The sequence below is a fragment of the Chrysochloris asiatica genome, unplaced genomic scaffold (genome assembly GCF_000296735.1).
Source record: "Chrysochloris asiatica unplaced genomic scaffold, ChrAsi1.0 scaffold00106, whole genome shotgun sequence".
Taxonomy (NCBI): Eukaryota; Metazoa; Chordata; class Mammalia; order Afrosoricida; family Chrysochloridae; genus Chrysochloris; species Chrysochloris asiatica.
In genome coordinates, this window is record NW_006408624.1 from 1,618,948 (window position 1) to 1,628,376 (window position 9,429).

Sequence of the window (9,429 nt, forward strand, 5' to 3'; positions counted from 1 at the left end):
GTCCTCTTCTGAATCCAGCTTGATAGTGCCCTTTTATTGCTTGCCAGACATTTTATATGAAGGACCCTTGGTTGTCCTTTATGATATTTTCCACCAGGAGACAGTCCCCTTTCCTAAGAGTTTGGATGCAGTCTTAGTATGATTCAGTCCATCTCTGATTCATCTCTATGTTCAGACTTGGCCTTCCTAAGCTTTTGTTTGAGATTCTAGTGGCTTTCTGTCTCCTTACCTTTAAAAGACTTGCAAAAGATTCAGTTCTGCCCTTTGAAGGTTTTGAGCTTTGCACTTTACTTTTCTTCCCTGCTTTTCCTTGATTCCCACAGCTTCAAAATCTGGCAAATTTCTTGAGAACATCAGCTATATTTTTTAATCAAGCCTCATTTCTCTAGTTGGACTTTATCTCCTAAACATCTCAAGATTATGGGAGATTTCACCTTACCTTTTAGAAGCTTCAGTCCAGCCAGCCAACCTCTCTAACGCAGTCTCAGAACCAAGAAAATGGGTACTTCCTGTCTAAATTCCATTTTTTCTAGTCCTTATTGCTTCCAAAGTGCTTCAGTATCTTTAAAATATTATTTTACAGCTTATCTGGCTTTTTCTAGTTATTGAAAGGCAAGTGTTAGGATGTTACATCTCATACAAATCAGAAATTCTGAAGTGCAAATATGACTTGAAAGAAAAACTGAAAAAGGCAGTTTTCAATTTTCAACATTGATTTAAAAGATTGCTAAGCATAAAGGATCAGTTTTAATGCTAATATGGAGACCTGGTGTGACACTGTGGGTTAATGTACTGGACGGCAAAGTTGGTTTGAATCACAAGATCGGAGGGTCAAGCTCCCAGTCACTCCTAGGAAACCCTATACAAGGTCTTTATGGGTTGGAACCGACTTGACGGCATTGAACAACAACAATGCTAATATGGTTTCCAAAGGGAATACAAATTGAAATCTTTCAACAAACTGACAAAGCACTGGAGGCACTTACTCAACTATGCCAAGAAATTTGGAAGACAGATACCTGGCATACTAACTGGAACAGATCCATATTTGTGCCCATTCCAAAGAGAGGTGACCAACAGAATGTGGAAATCATCAGACAATATCATTAATATCACAAGCAAGTAAAATTTTTCTAAGCGGGATTCAGACAGGACATGGTATGAGAGATACCATTGCTGGCATCAGATGGATCTTGACTGAAAGCAGAGAATACCAGAATGATGTTTACCTGTGGTTTATTGTATTGATTATGCAAAACTTTTCAACTGTGTGGATCATGACAAGCTATGGACAGCATTGCGGAGGATAACTATTCCAGAGCACTTAATTATGCTCATGAGGAACCTGCACATTGATAAGAGGCAGTTGTTTGAACAGAACAAGGGGCACAGAATGATTTTAAATCAGTAAAGGTGTGTGCCAGGGTTGTATTCTTTCATCATACTTACTCAATCTGTATGCTGAGAAAATAATCTGAGAAAGTAGATTATACGACAGATGAACATGGCAACAGGATTGAAGGAAGATTTATTAACAACCTGGGATATGCAGATGATACAACCTTGCTTGCTGAAAGCAAAGAGAACTTAAAATACTTACTGATGAAGATCAAAGACCACAGCCTTCAGTATGGGTTGCATCTCAATGTAAAGGAAACAAAAATCTTCACCACAGGAGCAATAAATAATGTCATAAATGAAGAGAAGATTGGAGTTCTTCTTTAAAGTGTTCAAGAGCAAAGATGTTAGTTTGCGTCTGACCCAAGCCATGGTATTTTCAATAACTTCATATGCTTGTGAAAGTTGAACAGTGAATAAAGAAGACCATAGAAGACTGGACACATTTTAGTTATGGTGTTGGAGAAGAATATTAAAAGTAGCACAGACTACTAGTAGAATTAACAATCTGTATTGGAAGAAATAACAACCAGAATGCTCCTTGGAAGCCAGGATGGACTAACTTCATCTCATACTTTGGACATATTGTCAGGAGGGACCAGTCCCTGGAGAAGGACATCATGCAAGGTAAAGTGGAGGATCAGCGAAAAAGAGGAATACACCCAATGAGATGGATTGGCACAGTGGCAACAGCAACGGGCTCAAGTTTAACAGTGATTATGAGGATGGAGCAGGACCACCATTCTTTGTGCATAGGGTCACTGTGAGTCAGAATCAACTCAACAGCACCTAACAGCAACATTCTTTGATTATTATTGACATAATGAAGACTATGCTGCACTGACAATTATTTACATAATTGAGAGTTCAATTGTATAGATAGCAATGATAGTTTGGGGTGGAGCAATTCAAGTGTTATACACAGTATTTTCTAGATATGCCCAAACTTATTGATTAAAGTTGTCAAAACTGATCTCAGAGCCAATTTTAGACACATAATGGGAATCCCAACTAAATGTTATTAAATGAATTCAATTTAATTTGTTTAAAGTATGAAATGTGCTAGAAAAATTAAATGAAACCATTAAGATTATTGGATAATGACCAAATCATGGCCTTGTATGTAAAAACATTTATTCTGAATATATGAAAGGGCTTCAAAAGTTTGTGAATAAATAAAATTGAAAGAGAATGGAATTTTCATGAACTTTTTGATGTCCCCTCATATGAGAATAAGTGAAAAAGTGTTACTCCTGGGGTTACAATTCATATGTGCACTGGATTATTCTAATCAAAGTGCATTTAATCATGTCTCTGTGATCAGTGGATGACTGCAGATAAATTCTTTCAGTTGTACACTTGTCTAGTCACTTCAGAAAAAGATCCAATCAAAACAGTGACTTCTGAGGAGATCTGCTGGGCCAGTTAAATTCACGGCAGAGAGGTCAGCTCAGAAAGTTTATGGTGAACAAAGACAACGTTTTATATCCTACTTTGTTTGGTAAGCAACCACTAGAACAAGGCAAAGAAAATCAAAGACACATGGAAATGATTAGTTAAATGGACGAATGGACCACATGAACCTCGGTTTCAACCACTTTAGACCAAAGACCTAGATGATACCCAGCTATCACTGCTTATCATTCTGAAAGGGAGCACATTAAAAGGACCTGGGTAAGGTGGGAGAAAAATGTGGATAAAGACTCAAAATCATTTTTTCAAAAGTTCAGGTTTTACTGGTTTGATAGAAACTGGTAGAACCCCTGAGATTATGGACCTTAGTCACCTGTCAGGTCTGGAACTGAACTCAGCCCCATGGCTCAATTATTACTGACCAACAGACAGGTCTAAAATGTGAACCACCCTTATTTGTCAGTTTGTCCTACTAAGGTGACTGTGTGTGGCTGTACTGCTGGAAGCTATGCCACTGGTCTTTTAAATACTAGCAGGGTCATCCATGGTGGACAGGTTTGAGCTTCTAGACTAAAACAGACTAGGAAGAAGGAGATCACTTCTAAATGGTTAGCCACTGAAAACCTTATTAATAGCAATGGAACATTTTCTGAAATAAGTCCCTCAGGTTAAAAGGCATTCAAAATACAACTGGGGTAAAACCACCTCCTCAAAATAGAGTTGACAATAATGATGTTGGCTAGAGCAAAGCTTTAGGAACCTTCATTTGAGAATGGAGCACAACTCAAAATGAGAAGAAACCACTGCAAACATCTATTCATACATGGAATGCACAATGTATGACTCTAGAAGATTGGAAGTCATCAAAAATTAAATGGAATGTATATCTTAGGCATTAGTGAATTGAAATGGGTAAGTATTCACCTTTTTTAATTGGACAATTGTAAGGTTTACTATGCTGGAAATAACAAAACTGAGGGAGAAAAGTGTTGTATTCATCATCAAAAAGAGCATTTCATTAACCATCTTAAAGTACAATGCTGTCTGTGATAGGATAACATCTATTCACTCACAAGAAAGATTAGTTAATGCAACCACTATTCAAACTAGAAAAAATCAGTCTTGGATGGCACTGTAGGATAAGCACTGGACTGCTAACCGAAAGATCAGTGGTTCAAATCCACCAGTTCCTCCTCAAAAATCCTATACAAGGTCGCTATGAGTCAGAATCGACTCAATGGCAGTTAACAATAATAACAAAAACATTAAAACCAGTAATAATGAAACTGAAAAATTCTAACAACCAATTTCTTCAATCTGAAATTGATCAAACTTGCAATCAAGATGCCTGATAATTACTAGTGACGGGAATATAAAAATGGAAATAAAGAGGAAGGATCAGTAGTTGGAAAATACAGCCTTGATGACAGAAATTATGCACGCAATCACAGGACAGAATTTTGCAAAACCAGTAAATGATTCATTGCAAATACCTTTTTTCAACAACATAAACCTGTGGAGTTCAACAGATGAAATATATAGGATTTAAATTGACTACATCTGTAGAAAGAAATGATGGAGAAGCTCAATATCATCAGCCAAAACAAGGCCAGGGGCCAGCTAGGGATCATACCATAAATTGCTCACCAGAAAATTCAGGTTGAAGCTAAAGAAAATTAAAACAAGTCCCACTAGATCCAAAATATGACCTTGAGTATATCCCACCTGAATTTAGAGACAATCTCAAAAACATATTTGATGCATTAGACACTAATGACTGAAGGCTAGAAGAGTTGTTGAAGAGCATCAAGAACATCATCCATGAAAAAAGCAAAAAGGTCATTAAAAAGACAGAAAAGAGCAAAATGGATGTCAAAAGAGACCCTGAAACTTGTTCTTGAACATAGAGAAGCTAAAGCGAATGGAACAAATGATTAAATAAAAGCACTGAACAGAAAATTCAAAATACAGCTCAAGAAGACAAAGTCAAATATTACAATGAAATGTGCAAAGACCTGAAGTTATAAAACCAAAAAGGAGTAACATGTTCAGCATTTCTCAAGCTGCAAGAACTAAAGAAAATTCCAAGCCATGGGTTGCAATATTGAAGGATTCTATGTGCAAAATAATGAATGACACCAAAAGTATCAAAAGAAGATGGAAAGAATACACAAGCTCACTGTACCAAAAAGAACTGGTCAATGCTCAGTCATTTCAGAGGTATCATATGATCAATAAAGTGTTAAAGAGTTGCCACTTTGAGAACTAAGGTGCACCCGGCCCAAGCTATGGTATTTTCAATTGCCTCATATGCATGTGAAAGTTGGGCAATGAATAAGGAAAATCTCAGAAGAAAAGATGCATTTGAATTATGGTGTTGAATTTTTAATATGGTGAAGAATTTTGAAAGTATCATGGATGACCAGAAGAACAAACAAATCTGTCTTGGAAAATTTACAGACAGAATGCTCCTTGGAAGTGAGGATGGCAAGACTTCTTTCTCATACTTTGAACATGTTGGGAGGGAGCAGTCACTGGCAAAGGAGATCATACTTGGAAAAGTGGAGGTTCAGTGAAAAGGAGGAAGATCCCCAGGGAGGGAGTGGCACAATCTCAGATATAACAATTGTAGGATGGCATAGAGCCACACAATGTTTCCTTCTGTTGTGCATAAGGTTGCTATGAATCAGAACAGACTCGATGGCACATAACAACAAGGTGATAAACAGCATTAGGCTGGGGTGCGGACATACGCACTTCTTTGAATCAATCATTTAAAATTAAAAGGGCAACATTTGCCTGAAGACAAAATTCAAAAGACAAGAAAGGTTGGAAAAAAAGAAAGAATGGAAATAGTAAACACAGGAAGGAGTGGAATGAGTGATATTACATTATGGTGATTGTAATCAATGACATGAAACAAAATGTTATGAACTACTGAACGGAAAACTGATTTACTCTGTAAACCTTCACCCAATTCACAACAAAAAATTAAAAAGGAGAAGAAGGTTACGGTGACTGTTTTTTGCGGTCCCAAAATGGTAATCTTCATGTTTTTTTTTAAAGACACAGGACAATCACTGAGGCTTATTATGAGGATGATGTAGTAAAACTGAAAACTGCATTGGTGAAAAAACAAGGCCAGGAAAGTTTCACTGAAGAATATTTTTTTTCTCATTATTATAAGGCACCTGATAATGCAAGGACTGTCCTACAAGAATTCCATTGGTAAACCTTACCCCATCCACCCTACAGCCTTGATCTTGCCCCTTCAACAGATTTCTGTTTGTTTCCAAAATTCCGTACAAACATGGTGTAAATCAAAGAGCACAGAATTCTTTGGAGAAGAGTAAAAGAGATGGAAACACTGCCTTCAAAGTGTATAAGTCTAAAGGAAGGATATGTAGAGAAATAATTGCTTCATACTTTGATATTTTTGTTTAATAAAGGGTTCTATGATGTTGTAACAGTATTTTTTATTTACCTTCACATATTACCAATGGTTACTTGGTTTTAACTGTTGTTTACTACTAAAAATGATAGTAAAACTCATAGAAAAACAGCTGAGTTTAACTAGTTAACTTCTTAAATTAAAAAAATATTTTATGAGTATAACAAATGGTTTTTCTAAATTGAAATAAACTGTATGTGAAATGTATAACAAAATGGCATGTCAATAAAATACAAGGCAACTATAACTGAGAAAGGAACATGTTTGTACAACAGTGAATAAAATGATTAACAGGCAAATTATCTCAAAACTTACTTCTATAGAGATTATGTTGGCCCTTATAAATTGGAGTATAATCTTGACAGAAGAAAAATTTTAACAAATTCAGCAGTAAAGTATCATTTTTTGTTTTATTTTCTTTGAAAATAAAAGCCCAGCATTGAAAAACTTGGAGGAAAACAAAATAAAACAAATTCTATACGAATCTAGAAAAGGATTGAAGAAATGGCTTTTTAAATTGCATAATGAAATTTATATGATGAATTTAAATTATTTTATAATGCAATTTATATGATGAAATTGAATTATTTTATAATATTCTCTGTGATCGTAATTTGACATACATGGCCCGAATACAAATTCAAGCCTCAACATGTGTTATTGAAGGATTTTATGGGCAAAATATTGACTGATGCAGAAAGAATCAAAAGAAGATGGAAGGAATACACAGAGTTGCTGTACCAAAAAGAAATGGTCAATGTTCAACCATTTCAAGAGGTACCATATAATCAAGAGCCAATAATCCTGAAGGAAGAAGTCCAAGGTGCACTGAAGGCATTGGCAAAGAACAAGGCTCCAGAAATTGATGGAATACAAATTGAAATCTTTCAACAAACTGACAAAGCACTGGAGGCACTCACTCAACTATGCTGAGAAATTTGAAAGACAGATCCGTATTTGTGCCCATTCCAAAGACAGATGACCCAACAGAATGAGGACATCATGGGAAAAATATTATTGATATCCCATGCAAGTAAAGTTTTACTAAAGATAATACAAAAATGGCTGCAACCATACATTGACAGAACTTCCAGAGGTTCAAGTCAGATTGAGAAGAGGACATGGAATGAGGGATATCATTGCTAATGTCAAATGGATCCTGACTGAAAGCAGAGAATACCTGTGCTTTATTAACTACACAAAGGCTTTTGATTGTGTGGATCATGACAAGCTATGGACAACATTGCAAAGCAAAAGTATTCTGGAACATTTAATTGTGCTCATGAGGAACCTGTACATAGACCAAGAGGCAGTTGTTGAAACAGACCTAGGGAAAACTGAATGATTTAAAATTTGAAAAGGTGTGCACCAGGGTTCTATTCTGTCACCATACTTATTCAATCTGTATGCTGAGCAAAGAATCCGAGAAGCTGGATTATAAGAAGAATGTGGCATCAGGATTGGATGAAGATTTATTAACAACATGCAATGTTCAGATGATACAACCTTGCTTGCTGAAAGCAGAGGACTTAAAATACTTACTGATGAAAATCAAAGACCACAGCTTTCAGTATGGGTTGCATCTCAGTGTAAAGAAAGCAAAAATCCTCACTACTACACCAACAAACAACATCCATATCAGTGGAGAAAAGATTGAAGTTGTCAGTTTTGCTCAGTTCAACAACCATCAGCACTCATGGGAAATCAAACGATGTATTGTATTGGGAAAATCTGCTTCACAAGACCTCTTTAAAGTGTTGAAGAGCAAAGATATCAGTTTGAGAACTAAAGTGCATCTGCCCCAAGCCATGGTATTTTCAATAACCTCATATGCATGTGAAAGTTGGATAATGAATAAGGAAGACCTTAGAAGAATGGATGCATTTGAGTTACGGTGTTGGAGGAAAATATTGAAAGTACCATGGACTGCCAACATTACAAAAAGATCTGTATTGGAAGATGTATAGCCAGAGTACTCCTTGGAAGCCAGGATGGCCAGACTTCCTCTCTCATACTTCAGACATGTTGTCAGGAGAAACCAGTCTCTGGAAGGATATCATGCTTGGTAAAGTAGAGGGTTGGAAAAGAAGATGAAGACATCCAACAAAATGGATTGGCACAGTGGCAGCAGCAGTGAGCACAGGTATAACAACAATTGTGAGGTGGGCTCAGGACTGGACAGTGTTTCATTCTGTTGTGTATAGGGTCACTATGAGTCGGTACTGACTCGATGGCACCTAACAACAACAACAGCACAACAAATATATAAAATTGAGTTCAATATCTTGATGATATACTGACATGAAAACTACAGCCTTACATGTGTTTTTCTATTATGACATTGTTGTTGGAGCTAATTGCTGCTGAAACATTTAATGGTATTTAAACATCCAATTAATGGCAACCCCATGTACAACAGAATGAAGTCCTGTGCTATCTTCACAATTGTTGGCATGTTGGAGTCCACTGCTGTGGCCATTGTGTATTTTAAGGACCTTTCAATCTAGTTGGCTCATATTCCAGCATATATCAGATAATATTCTGTTGTTGAGCCCTAGTGTTTTCATTGGCTAATTTTTGGAATCTCTGCTGAAATGTGTCCTTTTTGGATGACTCTGCTGGTATTTGTATTAACAGTGGCAATGCTGCTAGCATCATAATAACACACAAGCCACCACAATATGACAAACTGGCATACAGATGATAGATTTTGCCATTGTTGTTGTTAGGTATCATCAAGCCGGTTCCAAGCCATAGTGACCGTATGTACTACAGAAAAAGCACCACCCAGTCCTTCACCATCTTCATGTGTAGCAATTGCTGCTACACATGAGCCCATTACTGTTGCCACTGTGTCAGTTCATTTTGTAAAGGGGTCTCCATCTTTTTTGCTAACCCTCCACTTTACCAAGCATGATGTCCTTCTCCAGGGACTGGTCAGTCCTGATAATATACCCGAAGTATGAGATATGAAGTCTGGCCATCTTGGTTCTAAGGAGCATTCTGATTGTACTTCCTCCAACACAGATATTTTTGCTCTTCTGGAAGTCCATTGTAACTTTAATATTCTTCTCTAATACTATAATTCAAAGACACCAATTCTTATATGGTCTTCCTTATTCACTGTCCATCTTTCACATGTATATGAGGTTATTGAAAATATCATG